The sequence below is a fragment of the Bufo gargarizans genome, chromosome 7, assembly GCF_014858855.1.
Source record: "Bufo gargarizans isolate SCDJY-AF-19 chromosome 7, ASM1485885v1, whole genome shotgun sequence".
Lineage (NCBI taxonomy): Eukaryota > Metazoa > Chordata > Amphibia > Anura > Bufonidae > Bufo > Bufo gargarizans.
This window is the reverse complement of record NC_058086.1, coordinates 170869984-170885896: the sequence shown is the minus strand read 5'-3', so window position 1 is coordinate 170885896 and position 15913 is coordinate 170869984. Positions and strand designations below refer to the sequence as shown.

At 44.4% G+C, this 15913-nt stretch overlaps 1 protein-coding gene across 1 annotated transcript in view; it reads right to left on the bottom strand.

Moving 5' to 3' along the window:
* IL5RA (interleukin 5 receptor subunit alpha) overlaps positions 1 to 14025 on the bottom strand; it is a 74363-nt gene extending 60338 nt beyond the window's left edge. Inside the window, exon 1 of the mRNA XM_044301020.1 lies at positions 13994 to 14025. The gene's annotated coding sequence lies outside the window, so the exon portion shown is untranslated. The remainder of the gene's footprint in view (positions 1 to 13993) is intronic.
* Positions 14026 to 15913: the final 1888 nt, after the last annotated feature.

The window sequence follows — 15913 nt, the reverse complement described above, 5'->3', positions numbered from 1 at the left end:
TCAGACGTCCGGGCTTTGGACTTTGATGCACGCTCGTACACCCCGGAGGGGGTCTCTTTTGACATCTCTAGGAGGACTAAGACCCACATCCGTTCGGTGGCTTATCCTGCTTTCCCGGCTTCACCTTCACTTTGCCCAGTGGCCTGCCTCAGGGAGTATGAGGCTCGCACTTCTCCGCATCGGTCACGTGAGTTCCCGCATCTTTTCCTTTCGACCATTCGTCCTTTTGCCCCAGTGACCACTCCCACGCTGGCTAGGTGGATGAAGTGGATCATGGAGCTTGCGGGCGTAGATACTTCTGTTTTTTCGGCGCATTCTGCTAGGGGGGCGTCTGCTACCTCTTTGGCGGTTTCTGGCGCCAGACTGGAGGACATTTTGAAACTGGCGGACTGGTCCGGAGTCTCCACGTTCAGGGAATTTTACTTCCGTCCAGGTCCTCACGTTTTTTCGTCAATTATTGGGAATTTATCTTAACTTTGAACTTGCAATAGGAGCCTCCGGGTCTTGTAATAAAATCAGGTGATTTTCCTATTTCATGACGTAAAGTCATGATTTTATTAAAGACACGGAGGCGAGTATTGCCCACCCTACGTTTTCCCTCCCTATGTGAGTGTTGAGATTGGAATGATTTTGATTGTGTGTCATTTGCATATTGCTTTAACTCTATGAGTTTTTTCCTGAGTAGGTTTGTCGCAACCAATTGTTTGTGTATACAATGCACCAATTTGCTTCTATCATGGCTCTGTTTTCGCCTTTTTTTTTTGCAGGTTGAGATCGATCAGTTCCGTGATGTCCTTTGGTCTACGTCCTGGTTCGGAGGGTCGGCAGTTTGGTTCCAGCCGGTCATGTGACGTGGACAGCTTCAGGAGGTTCTTCGAGGTTGTTCCTGTTCGCTTCCGGATGGATGGCGCTTTTGTTCCCAGGCTGTTCCGGTTCCTGGTTGGCGGTTCGGTTGGACTGTTCGGTTTGGTTTTACAAAGAAAGAGGAGGTTTTGCAGGCGGTGTGGCCTGTTATAGAGAGACTATGGGGAGGGGCTGATGACATGTTTCAATATTTTTGTTTGTTCTTTGCTGCTATTGGTCAGAGTAAAGAAGGAGAATAGCAATACTCGCCTCCGTGTCTTTAATAAAATCATGACTTTACGTCATGAAATAGGAAAATCACCTGATTATACAGCCACCACTAGAGGGAGCTCACTACATACAGATTATACAGCCACCACTAGAGGGAGCTCACTACATACAGGTTATACAGCCACCACTAGAGGGAGCTCACTACATACAGATTATACAGCCACCACTAGTGGGAGCTCACTACGTACAGGTTATACAGCCACCACTAGAGGCAGCTCACTACATACAGATTATACAGTCACCACTAGAGGGAGCTCACTACATACAGATTATACAGCCACCACTAGAGGGAGCTCACTACATACAGATTATACAGCCACCACTAGAGGGAGCTCATTACATACAGATTATACAGCCACCACTAGAGGGAACTCATTACATACAGATTATACAGCCACCACTAGAGGGAGCTCACTACATACAGATTATACAGCCACCACTAGAGGGAGCTCACTACATACAGATTATACAGCCACCACTAGAGGGAGCTCACTACATACAGATTATACAGCCACCACTAGAGGGAGCTCATTACATACAGATTATACAGCCACCACTAGAGGGAACTCATTACATACAGATTACACAGCCACCACTAGAGGGAGCTCACTACATACAGAGTATACAGCCACCACTAGAGGGAGCTCACTACATACAGATTATACAGCCACCACTAGAGGCAGCTCACTACATACAGATTATACAGCCATCACTAGAGGGAGCTCACTACATACAGATTATACAGCTATCACTTGTGGGAGCTCACTACGTACAGATTATACAGCCACCACTAGAGGGAGCTCACTACATACAGATTATATAGCCACCACTAGAGGGAGCTCACTACATACAGATTATACAGCCACCACTAGAGGGAGCTCACTACATACAGATTATAGAGCCACCACTAGAGGGAGCTCACTACATACAGATTATACAGCCACCACTAGAGGGAGCTCACTACATACAGATTATAGAGCCACCACTAGGGGTAGCTCACTACATACAGATTATACAGCCATCAGTAGGGGGGGTCACTGCACACACTATGTGTCTAATTATACTACAGTACAATGCCAAATGCCAATACCATATAGTCACATACTGTCTAAATATTGCCATAGAACATCCACATGACATTGTTGTACAGTGTCTATATAATAATGCCATATGCATGTATATTACCACTTCATACAGTAGTACAATGTCCAAATAATCCTGCCATACCTTTCTAACCTCCATATTAATGCCATATAACATCCATATGCATGTAATGGCACATAACTCTGCCATACTGCACAAATTACTGCACAAATTATAGTTATAGAATGTGAACTGGTCATCCAGTCTCCTGTGGTTTTTGGACATACTGTATAACGCTGGCAACGTTTCGATGTCGTATCCCAGCGTTTTTCTCCCACTTATTGGGGTCACCCCACCTCAAAGCGCCCAGCTAGTACCTACAAGACCAAAGCTCAGCATATTATAGAATATATCGGCATAAAATGTTAAGTAACTCTTCATTGATGCTGAGAAACGTCCTGTCTTATAATCTAGTCACAGCCAAAGCTGTATCAACAACTTTGCAAAAAAACAACAAGCGGTAGTTTTATTCTTCATTACTTTCAATCATATACGCTAAGAGTTTTTACGTGTCTCTTGACCTCCCTCAACCTGTGGTAAGACTTGTGAATGCAGCTCTAGATGTAACTGGAGTAAAAGGCAAATATACAGTAATATGACTGAAGACCATCAGTACCATTTACTTACCTCTGCATCTAACCCTGCCAAGTCGGCTTCTACTGGTCACTATTAGGAAATGCTTTCACTTTCATGGTGGTGCTGAGGTCGGGGCTCCTCCATATGGACAAATCATTATTGTTTAAATGTTTTTGTTGTCCATCTGGAGACCTGGAATCAACAGCTGCTCCGAAAATCCTGTCCCGGACACTCCCCCCTCCGTGTACGCGAACATGAAGCTTTCTAATAGGACTCTAAATCTGGTCCTTCTGCCAATAATGACACAAAGTGCAGAGAGCTGACGGCTCCGTATACTGTCCGCACCCAGGAATTCCGGTACAGGGGGTTTCCAACCTCTAAAACTGCAAATTGGGCCAAACAAAGAAAGGCGCTCCCAGGGTCAGCGCGCAGTGATGGGATCGGTGCTGAAGACTCTGCTATGTGGTGACCTCGATATTCTGCGCTCAGCTCTGCGGTAAGGATGAACTGCTCCTGATGATTTGTGTGCGCTCAGGGGTAGGGAGATCTGATGGAACATTTTGCGCTGGAAAATCTACCTACCCCTAAGTGCGCATGCGCAGTGTACAGTTTTGCGCATGCGCATAAGGACCTTCTCCCATGGCGCTGCAATGATTTTTTGCTGATCCAGTGGATGTGCGCTTGCGCAGTGCCGCACACACCCTCCTCCAGCTGATTCCTGTGCGGCTGCGTCACATCCGGTGCGGTCGCGTCACTTCTGGTATAGCGTTCTACCAAGGTATAGGAATCTGGCAGAACAATGGCTCAGCAGGAAAGAGAAGTCCTGGGAAGAGGCTGAGGTGAGGTCTGCTCCATGAGGAGAGGTAAGTGAAGATTACTCAGTGTGAGAGGCAGAGCAATGTTGGGAGTTGTAGTTATTTAACTGGGACTGTTTGTTAGGGCTGAAGGGAGGGAAGTTATTTACATGGGACAGTAAGGTGGAGTGATGTTAATAATACATGGGATTGGCAATTTAGACGTGGCTGGAGTAGGGTGATGTTATTTACATGGGACTGTATGTTAAAGGCAGCTATGGGAGGGAGTTATATTATTTACATGGGATTGAATGTTAAGGGATAATGTTATTTACATGGGACTGCATGTTGGAGGTGGCTGGGGAGGGGGTGATTTTATTTATATGGGACTGAATATTGAGGAGGTGATGTTATTTACATGGGACTGTATGTTGAAGGCGGCTGGGAAGGGGGTGATGTTATTTACATGGGACTGAATATTGAGGAGGTGATGTTATTTACATGGGACTGTATGTTGAAGGCAGCTGGGGAGGAAGTGATGTTATTTACATGGGACTGTATGGTGAAAGAGGCAGGAGAGATGGTGTGATGTTATTTACATGGGACTGTATTTTGGAGGGGCTGGATAGATGGTGTGATGGTATTTTATATGGGATTCTATGGCGGGGTAGGGAAATAGTGTTATTTACATGGGACTGTATGGCGGAGGGGCAGAGTAATTATAATTTCTGAGGACACTAAAAGGAGGAATAAAACTACAAGGGGCACTGCAGGGGGCATTATAAGGCCTCATGTACACGACCGTTATGTGCACCCGTGGCCGTTGTTCCGTTTTCCGTGATTTTCTGCGGACCCATTGACTTTCAATGGGTCCGTTGAAAACTCGGAAAATGCACCGTTTGTCATCCGCCTCCGTGATCCGTGTATCCTGTCCGTCAAAAAAATAGGACCTGTCTTATTTTTTTGACGGACAACGGTTCACGGACCCATTCAAGTCAATGGGTCCGTGAAAAAACACGGATGCACACAAGATTGGCATCCGCGTCCGTGATCCGTGGCCGTAGGTTACTTTCATACAGACAGATCCGAAGATCCGTCTGCATAAAAGCTTTTTCAGAGCTGAGTTTTCACTTTGTGAAAACTCAGATCTGACAGTATATTCTAACACAGAGGCGTTCCCATGGTGATGGGGACGCTTCTAGTTAGAATATACAACAAACTGTGTACATGACTGCCCCCTGCTGCCTGGCAGCACCCGATCTCTTACAGGGGGCTGTGATCCGTACAATTAACCCCTCAGGTGCCGCACCTGAAGGGGTTAATTGTGCGTATCATAGCCCCCTGTAAGAGATCATGTGCTGCCAGGCAGCAGGGGTCAGACCCCCCTCCCTCCCCAGTTTTAATATCATTGGTGGTCAGTGCGGCCCCCCTCCCTCCCTCTATTGTATTATCATTGGTGGCAAGTACGCAGACCCCCCCGGCCCCCCCTCCCTCTATTGTATTATCATTGGTGGCACAGCGTGCGGCCCCCCCTCCCTCCCTCTATTGTATTAATATCATTGGTGGCCAGTGCGGCCTCCCCTCTCCCCCCCCCCCCTCGATCATTGGTGGCAGAAGAGAGTTCCGATCGGAGTCCCAGTTTAATCGCTGGGTCTCCGATCGGTAACAATGGCAACCAGGGTGCTACTGCAGTCCTGGTTGCCATGGTTACTTAGCAATATTAGAAGCATCATACTTACCTGTGAGCTGCACTGTCTGTGTCCGGCCGGGAGCTCCTCCTACTGGTAAGTGAAAGGTCTGTGCGGCGCATTGCCTAATGATCTGTCACTTACCAGTAGGAGGAGCTCCCGGCCGGTCAGACATCGCAGCTCGCAGGTAAGTATAATGCTTCTAAAAATTGCTAAGTAACCATGGCAACCAGGACTGCAGTAGCGTCCTGTTTGCCATGGTTACCGATCGGCGCCCCAGCGATTAAACTGGGACTCCGATCGGTACTCTCCGCTGCCACCAATGATAGGGGGGAGATTTTAATTAGAAGGGGGAGGGAGGGGGGAGCCACTAATGAGTTAACTATAGGGGAGGGAGGGGGGGCCGGCCGCACTGGCCACCAATGTGTTAACTACAGGGGAGGGAGGGGGGGCCGCACTGGCCACCAATGAATTTTAAACTGGGGAGGGAGGAGGGTGTGCCCCCTCCTGCCTGGCAGCCCATGATCTCTTACAGGGGGCTATGATACACACAATTAACCCCTCAGGTGCAGCACCTGAGGGGTTAATTGTACGGATCACAGCCCCCTGTAAGAGATCGGGTGCTGCCAGGCAGCAGGGGGCAGTCATGTACACAGTTTGTAGGATATTCTAACTAGAAGCGTCCCCATCACCATGGGAACGCCTCTGTGTTAGAATATACTGTCAGGTCTGAGTTTTCACAAAGTGAAAACTCAGCTCTGAAAAAGCTTTTACGCAGACGGATCTGCGGATCCGTCTGTGTGAAAGTAACCTACGGCCACGGATGACGGACGCGGATGCCAATCTTGTGTGCATCCGTGTTCTTTCAAGGACCCATTGACTTGAATGGGTCCGTGAACCGTTATCCGTCAAAAAAATAGGACAGGTCATATTTTTTTGACGGACAGGAAACACGGATCACGGATGCGGCTGCGAAACTGTGCATTTTCCGATTTTTCCACGGACCCATTGAAAGTCAATGGGTCCGCGAAAAAAATAACGGAAAACGGCCACGGATGCACACACCGGTCGTGTGCATGAGGCCTAATAGGGACTCCTGACTTTACATTGAAAGTCAATGGGGACGGATCCGTTTGCAATTGCAGCATATTGTGTCAACGTCAAACGGATCCGTCCCCATTGACTTGCATTGTAAGTCAGGACGGATCCGTTTGACTCTGCACGGCCAGGCGGACACCAAAACGACTTTCTTTCCTTCATGTCCGTGGATCCTCCAAAAATCAAGGAAGACCCACGGAAGGAAAAACGGACACGGATCACGGAACTACGGAACCCGTTTTTGCGGACTGCAAAAAAAACGGTCGTGTGCATAAGGCCTAACAGTAGGGGGCAGTATAAATACAGGGGGCACTGCAGGATGCAGTATAAATACTGGGGACACTGTGGGGGCATTTTAAATCCAGGAGACATTATTGGTGTTCTTATTACTACTGGGGGCTCTATAGGAGGGATTTATAGATCCGCATTATTTCTACTAAGAGCACTATGGGGGCCTTATTATTACTGGGGGGGGGGGTCTGTAGAGAGCTTTATTACCACTGGAGGAACAATAGGGGGCCTTATTACTACTGGGGGCTCTGTGAGGGTATTATTAATACTGAAGGGATCTTCTACTAATGGAGGCACTGTTGTGGAGCATTATCACTGTTGGGGGCACTGTAGGGGGCAGTATTACTAATGGGGGCATTCTAGCAGGGAAATACTATTGGTGGGACTATGAGGAGTACTATTACTATGGGGGCACTCATTTTTCTTCAGGAAAGTATTTAGGGTACAGAAAAGTGAGGAAGCTAAGATGTCTGTGTGTCACACTCTGCAGAGACGAGGCGGCTGAGAGAAGATGATGACAGAGAAAATCTACATGAGGGAGATGTCACCTGGAGGCCATGGATGTGACAGGTACGTGCTGCTACATAGCGAGTACAGGAAAATGTCTTCAGTGCTAGTGTTTGCGGGGGTTTGGGTCGGTTGTTCAACTTAGAGAATTGGGGCATATGCATTGGTGCTTGGGCCCCGGATCTTTTGAGACCCTAGCAACGCCCCTGGCTGTGACATATTCTGCAGCGCTGTTCAGACATTAGCATCACACTGTCCCCAATAGGGCTCCCAATCTAAGTTCCTATCAGTCTGTCTTTGGAGTGTGGGAGGAAACCGGAGAACCCGGAGGAAACACGGGGAGAACATACAAACTCCAGCACTGCAGGGCACCAGTGCTAACCACTGAGCCACCACTAACCACTGAGCCACCGTGCTGCCCCTGGTCTTGAGATGTCTTGACCTGATGTCGACTCCCCTTCCTGTGTTGGAGTTCATCACCTTTACCATAACCTCTAAATCTTGGAATAAACTTCTCCATATTAATTCTCCTCTATTCTCTCATCACCGACCTACTGTACAAACCCAGCACATTGGTAAACAACTAGGTTACCTTGGTGATTGGCCCCTACAAGCATGTGACATACATTACTTAACCTGTACTGTCCCTGAGTTATATCCTGTATTATACTCCAGAGCTGCACTCACTATTCTGCTGGTGCAGTCACTGTGTACATACATTACTTATCCTGTACTGATCCTGAGTTACATCCTGTATTATACTCCAGAGCTGCACTCACTATTCTGCTGGTGGAGTCACTGTGTACATACATTGCTTATCCTGTACTGATCCTGAGTTACATCCTGTATTATACTCTAGAGCTGCACTCACTATTCTGCTGGTGCAGTCACTGTGTACATACATTACTTATCCTGTACTGATCCTGAGTTACATCCTGTATTATACTCCAGAGCTGCACTCACTATTCTGCTGGTGGAGTCACTGTGTACATACATTACTTATCCTGTACTGATCCTGAGTTACATCCTGTATTATACTCCAGAGCTGCACTCACTATTCTGCTGGTGCAGTCACTGTGTACATACATTACTTATCCTGTACTGATCCTAAGTTACATCCTGTATTATACTCCAGAGCTGCACTCACTATTCTGCTGGTGCAGTCACTGTGTACATACATTACTTATCCTGTACTAACCCTGAGTTACATCCTGTATTATACTCCAGAGCTGCACTCACTATTCTGCTGGTGCAGTCACTGTGTACATACATTACTTATCCTGTACTGATCCTGAGTTACATCCTGTATTATATTCCAGAGCTGCACTCACTATTCTGCTGATGCAGTCACTGTGTACATACATTACTTATCCTGTACTGATCCTGAGTTACATCCTGTATTATACTCCAGAGCTGCACTCACTATTCAGCTGGTGCAGTCACTGTGTACATACATTACTTATCCTGAGTTACATCCTGTATTATATTCCAGAGCTGCACTCACTATTCTGCTGATGCAGTCACTGTGTACATACATTACTTATCCTGTACTGATCCTGAGTTACATCCTGTATTATACTCCAGAGCTGCACTCACTATTCTGCTGGTGCAGTCACTGTGTACATACATTACTTATCCTGTACTGATCCTGAGTTACATCCTGTATTATACTCCAGAGCTGCACTCACTATTCTGCTGGTGGAGTCACTGTGTACATACATTACTTATCCTGTACTGATCCTGAGTTACATCCTGTATTATACTCCAGAGCTGCACTCACTATTCTGCTGGTGGAGTCACTGTGTACATACATTACTTATCCTGTACTGATCCTAAGTTACATCCTGTATTATACTCCAGAGCTGCACTCACTATTCTGCTGGTGCAGTCACTGTGTACATACATTACTTATCCTGTACTAACCCTGAGTTACATCCTGTATTATACTCCAGAGCTGCACTCACTATTCTGCTGGTGCAGTCACTGTGTACATACATTACTTATCCTGTACTGATCCTGAGTTACATCCTGTATTATATTCCAGAGCTGCACTCACTATTCTGCTGATGCAGTCACTGTGTACATACATTACTTATCCTGTACTGATCCTGAGTTACATCCTGTATTATACTCCAGAGCTGCACTCACTATTCAGCTGGTGCAGTCACTGTGTACATACATTACTTATCCTGTACTGATCCTGAGTTACATCCTGTATTATATTCCAGAGCTGCACTCACTATTCTGCTGATGCAGTCACTGTGTACATACATTACTTATCCTGTACTGATCCTGAGTTACATCCTGTATTATACTCCAGAGCTGCACTCACTATTCTGCTGGTGCAGTCACTGTGTACATACATTACTTATCCTGTACTGATCCTGAGTTACATCCTGTATTATACTCCAGAGCTGCACTCACTATTCTGCTGGTGGAGTCACTGTACATACATTACTTATCCTGTACTGATCCTGAGTTACATCCTGTATTATACTCCAGAGCTGCACTCACTATTCTGCTGGTGCAGTCACTGCGTACATACATTACTTATCCTGTACTTATCCTGAGTTACATCCTGTATTATATTCCAGAGCTGCACTCACTATTCTGTTGGTGCAGTCACTGTGTACATACATTACTTATCCTGTATTATACTCCAGAGCTGCACTCACTATTCTGCTGGTGCAGTCACTGTGTACATAGATTACTTATCCTGTACTGACCCTGAGTTACATCCTGTATTATACTCCAGAGCTGCACTCACTATTCTGCTGGTGCAGTCACTGCGTACATACATTACTTATCCTGTACTTATCCTGAGTTACATCCTGTATTATATTCCAGAGCTGCACTCAGTATTCTGTTGGTGCAGTCACTGTGTACATACATTACTTACCCTGTACTGCTCCTGAGTTACATCCTGTATTATACTCCAGAGCTGCACTCACTATTCTGCTGGTGCAGTCACTGTGTACATACATTACTTATTCTGTACTGATCCCGAGTTACATCCTGTATTATCCTCCAGAGCTGCATTCACTATTCTGCTGGTGCAGTCAGTGTACATACATTACTTATCCTGTACTGATTTTGAGTTACATCCTGTATTATACCCAAGAGCTGCACTCACTATTCTGCTGCTGGAGTCACTGTGTACATACATTACTCATCCTGCACTGATCCTGAGTTACACCCTGTACTATACTCCAGAGCTGCACTCACTATTCTGCTGGTGGAGTAACTGTGTACATACATTACTTATCCTATACTGATCCCGAGTTACATCCTGTATTATACTCCAGAGCTGCACTCACTATTCTGCTGGTGCAGTCACTGTGTACATACATTACTTATCCTGTACTGATCCTGAGTTACATTCTGTATTATACTCCAGAGCTGCACTCACTATTCTGCTGGTGCAGTCACTGTGTACATACATTACTTATCCTATACTGATCCCGAGTTACATCCTGTATTATACTCCAGAGCTGCACTCAATATTCTGCTGGTGCAGTCACTGTGTACATACATTACTTATCCTATACTGATCCCGAGTTACATCCTGTATTATACTCCAGAGCTGCACTCAATATTCTGCTGGTGCAGTCACTGTGTACATACATTACTTATCCTATACTGATCCCGAGTTACATCCTGTATTATACTCCAGAGCTGCACTCACTATTCTGCTGGTGCAGTCACTGTGTACATACATTACTTATCCTGTACTGATCCTGAGTTACATTCTGTATTATACTCCAGAGCTGCACTCACTATTCTGCTGGTGCAGTCACTGTGTACATACATTACTTATCCTATACTGATCCCGAGTTACATCCTGTATTATACTCCAGAGCTGCACTCACTATTCTGCTGGTGCAATCACTGTGTACATACATTACTTATCCTGTATTATACTCCAGAGCTGCACTCACTATTCTGCTGGTGCAGTCACTGTGTACATACACTACTTATCCTGCACTGATCCTGAGTTACATCCTGTATTATACTCCAGAGCTGCACTCACTATTCTGCTGGTGCAGTCACTGTGTACATACATTACTTATCCTGTACTGATCCTCAGTTACATCCTGTATTATACTCCAGAGCTGCACTCACTATTCTGCTGGTGCAGTCACTGTGTACATACATTACTTATCCTGTACTGATCCTCAGTTACATCCTGTATTATACTCCAGAGCTGCACTCACTATTCTGCTGGTGCAGTCACTGTGTACATACATTACTGATCCTGTACTGATCCTGAGTTACATCCTGTATTATACTCCAGAGCTGCACTCACTATTCTGCTGGTGCAGTCACTGTGTACATACATTACTTATCCTGTACTGATCCTGAGTTACATCCTGTATTATACTGCAGAGCTGCACTCGCTATTCTGCTCATAGAGTGCAGAGACATTTACATTGTATGTGACCGATACTGCAATATTATCAGCTGCATATCGGTGGAAATGTGAACATTGTTCTGGGTCTGTGGAAGGCTGACAACCAGTGAGCACTGTGAGAGCAGTTGTCAGCCTATGTGGCTGATATTTCCAGGTTGTTGTCTGGAAAATGTGGGTGAGAATCAGATAGACGAAGCCTCGGAGGCTGGGGCCGTCCCGGATGATGGGGGTGTAGGTGACAGCCTTTATGCCCTCAGTGAGCAGGATGATGGAGCCACTTCACAGCCACAGGATGCAAATATTTTAACACCCTGCAACCACAAGGCACGGATATTCACATACAGCCCCAGTTATAGACGACTCTGCACGGGGAGGAAGGATGAGGAGCGAGGCACCTGAAACCTCAGCGAAGATCACTGCTGGAGAAACCAAGAAATGCCTGAAAACAGCAATCGCTCCCCCGACCGTCCGCTGCAACAAGTGTCAATAACCTGACTTAGCCTTCGTTCACATCTGTTCTGGCGAGGAGCAGATTGCTGGGCTTTACTGTATCCAGCATGACCGGATCCCCGCTGACTATAATGGGATCCAGCGGCTTTCCGCTGCGTACAGTAAGCTGCCAGATCCCCCATCAGATCCGGCAATGCTTGGCGGTATCTGGCAACAGACTGCCGGACTTTGTGCTGGAAACGTGAACCTACTCTTAGGCCTCATTCACACCATCCATAATCCATCTGCTGTCCGCACCGCAAATTATACAAAATGTCTTATTGTTGCCTGTGATAGGAGTGAGAAAAATACGGAGCGCACATACAAGGTTTCCGTATTTTGCAGATGCAGACTAAAATACTGACATGGTCATGTGCATGAGGCCTTATACACACCTAATACTTCTCACAGCTGAGGGTTTGTTACAATTGTCTACAGTCTCTGTGAGGTAAACACATCAACAGTGCATATCTCTCTGCTTTCCTGTAACAAAACCTCAGCTGTGAGGCGTGTTCAGTCTGCACTATATGTAAATGTTTGTTACATATTTGCTAACATGTTGCGAGGCTCCGGCCTGCGCAGAGATACACTGTCCCAAAACCTCAAAACGGACACTTTAGGGCTGGTATTTTTTTTAATGTTGAAAATGTGGGAGAAGGGTTGGTTTACTGGGAGACATGGAGGGTCCGCGGGGGGCAGTGATTGGGGACAGGCCTGCGCCCTCACCCGTGTCCCGAGGGCAGCAATGAGCTTTATTCTGTTCTTGGTTTATAAAGCTGTAAAACGAGGCAAAAAATTCACTAAAAAGAACGTGTCCACGGTTCCAAAGTCCAGCAGCGAACACCGCTGGTGCTACAGAGCGAGGACATGACAGATGATGAGGGTGATATCAATACCCCCACCCCCAACCTCCAAACAATACAAATACACACAAGGTGAAAGAATATCAACATAGCAAGAAAGGTACAAACCAGGCATTACACACTGGACACATATACAAGATATACTAAGTATGTTACATAGGACTGCAGGTGACACCTACTACATTATCTGTACTCAGAAAGATCATTGTGTTGTCTGTGGTGTTACGTAGGACTGCAGGTGACATCTACTACATTATCTGTACTCAGAAAGTTATCACTGTATTATCTGTGGTGTTACATAGGACTGCAGGTGACATCTACTACATTATCTGTGCTCAGAGAGTTATCACTGTGTTATCTGTGGTGTTACATAGGACTGCAGGTGACATCTACTACATTATCTGTACTCAGAGAGTTATCACTGTGTTATCTGTGGTGTTACATAGGACTGCAGGAGACATCTACTACATTATCTGTACTCAGAGAGTTATCACTGTGCTATCTGTGGTGTTACATAGGACTGCAGGTGACATCTACTACATTATCTGTACTCAGAAAGTTATCACTGTATTATCTGTGGTGTTACATAGGACTGCAGGTGACATCTACTACATTATCTGTGCTCAGAGAGTTATCACTGTGTTATCTGTGGTGTTACATAGGACTGCAGGTGACATCTACTACATTATCTGTACTCAGAGAGTTATCACTGTGTTATCTGTGGTGTTACATAGGACTGCAGGAGACATCTACTACATTATCTGTACTCAGAGAGTTATCACTGTGCTATCTGTGGTGTTACATAGGACTGCAGGTGACATCTACTACATTATCTGTACTCAGAGAGGTATCACTGTGTTATCTGTGGTGTTACATAGGACTGCAGGTGACATCTACTACATTATCTGTACTCAGATATACATCCTCAATGTACTCTCCACAATCCCCCCCCCCCCTCCCCCCATATTGGCCCCTGTATTTGCAGTTCGCTGCTCTCACCCGGCCGGTCTCCCTCCAGCAATGCTCCAGGTTCTTGCTCCTCCGCTCATCGGAGTCTATTTGGTTTCAGCAGCTGCTTTTATGCGAGGTCGTTACCCAACCAACAAAACCAAAGATTATGAAACATTCCCTGCAGCTACTGCTCTCCGCACTGAATACTGCAACCTCAGTCGCTGTAATATATAAACCTAGAGGGCTGACATTACTGTGGCCCCAAGCTAAATAATCCCCTGGGGGCCAAAGCACACCAATAAGCTCTGCTCCATAGTAATAAAGCAGCTATAGTGTCCTGCTAATAATAAGGACCTTCTACAATATCATCACCAAAAGTGGCAATGATAAAAAAATTAAAATAAAAATGCTATTCCAATCCACAATGTATGATGCGAGAGACACCTTCGGTCTGCAGTATTATAGTAGTTATATTCTTGTATATAGGAGGCAGTATTATAGTAGTTATATTCTTGTACATAGGAGCAGTATTATAGTAGTTATATTCTTGTATATAGGAGGCAGTATTATAGTAGTTATATTCTTATACATAGGAGCAGTATTATAGTAGTTATATTCTTGTACATAGGAGCGGTATTATAGTAGTTATATTCTTGTACATAGGAGGCAGTATTATAGTAGCTATATTCTTGTACATAGGAGGCAGTATTATAGTAGTTATATTCTTGTATATAGGAGGCAGTATTATAGTAGTTATATTCTTGTACATAGGAGCAGTATTATAGTAGTTATATTCTTATACATAGGAGGCAGTATTATAGTAGTTATATTCTTGTACAGAGGAGCAGTATTATAGTAGTTATATTCTTGTACAGAGGAGCAGTATTATAGTAGTTATATTCTTGTACATATGAGGCAGTATTATAGTAGTTATATTCTTGTACATAGGAGCAGTATTATAGTAGTTATATTCTTGTACATAGAGGCAGTATTATAGTAGTTATATTCTTGTACATAGGAGGCAGTATTATAGTAGTTATATTCTTGTACATAGGAGAAGTATTATAGTAGTTATATTCTTGTACATAGGAGCAGTATTATAGTAGTTATATTCTTGTACATAGGAGCAGTATTATAGTAGTTATATTCTTGTACATAGGAGGCAGTATTATAGTAGTTATATTCATGTACATAGGGGGCAGTATTATAGTAGTTATATTCTTGTACATAGGGGGCAGTATTATAGTAGTTATATTCTTGTATATAGGGGCAGTATTATAGTAATTATATTCTTGTACATAAGAGCAGTATTATAGTAGGTAAATTCTTGTACATAGGGGGCAGTATTAGAGTAGTTATATTCTTGTACATAGGAGCAGTATTATAGTAGGTATATTCTTGTACATAGGGGGCAGTATTATAGTAGTTATATTCTTGTACATAGAAGGCAGTATTATAGTGGTTATATTCTTGTACATAGGAGCAGTATTGTAGTAGTTATATTCTTGTACATAGGAGCAGTATTATAGTAGTTATATTCCTGTACATAGGAGCAGTATTATAGTAGTTATATTCTTGTACATAGGAGCAGTATTATAGTAGTTATTATCTTGTACATAGTAGTTATATTGTAGTAGTTATATTCTTGTACATAGGAGCAGTATTATAGTAGTTATATTCCTGTACATAGGAGCATTATTATAGTAGTTATATTCCTGTACATAGGAGGCAGTATTATAGTAGTTATATTCTTGCACATAGGAGGCAGTATTATAGTAGTTATATTCTTGTACATAGGAGCAGTATTATAGCAGTTATATTCTTGTACATAGGAGCAGTATTATAGTAGTTATATTCTTGTACACAGGAGGCAGTATTATAGTAGTTATATTCCTGTACATAGGAGCAGTATTATAGTAGTTATATTCTTGTACATAGGAGCAGTATTATAGTAGTTATTATCTTGTA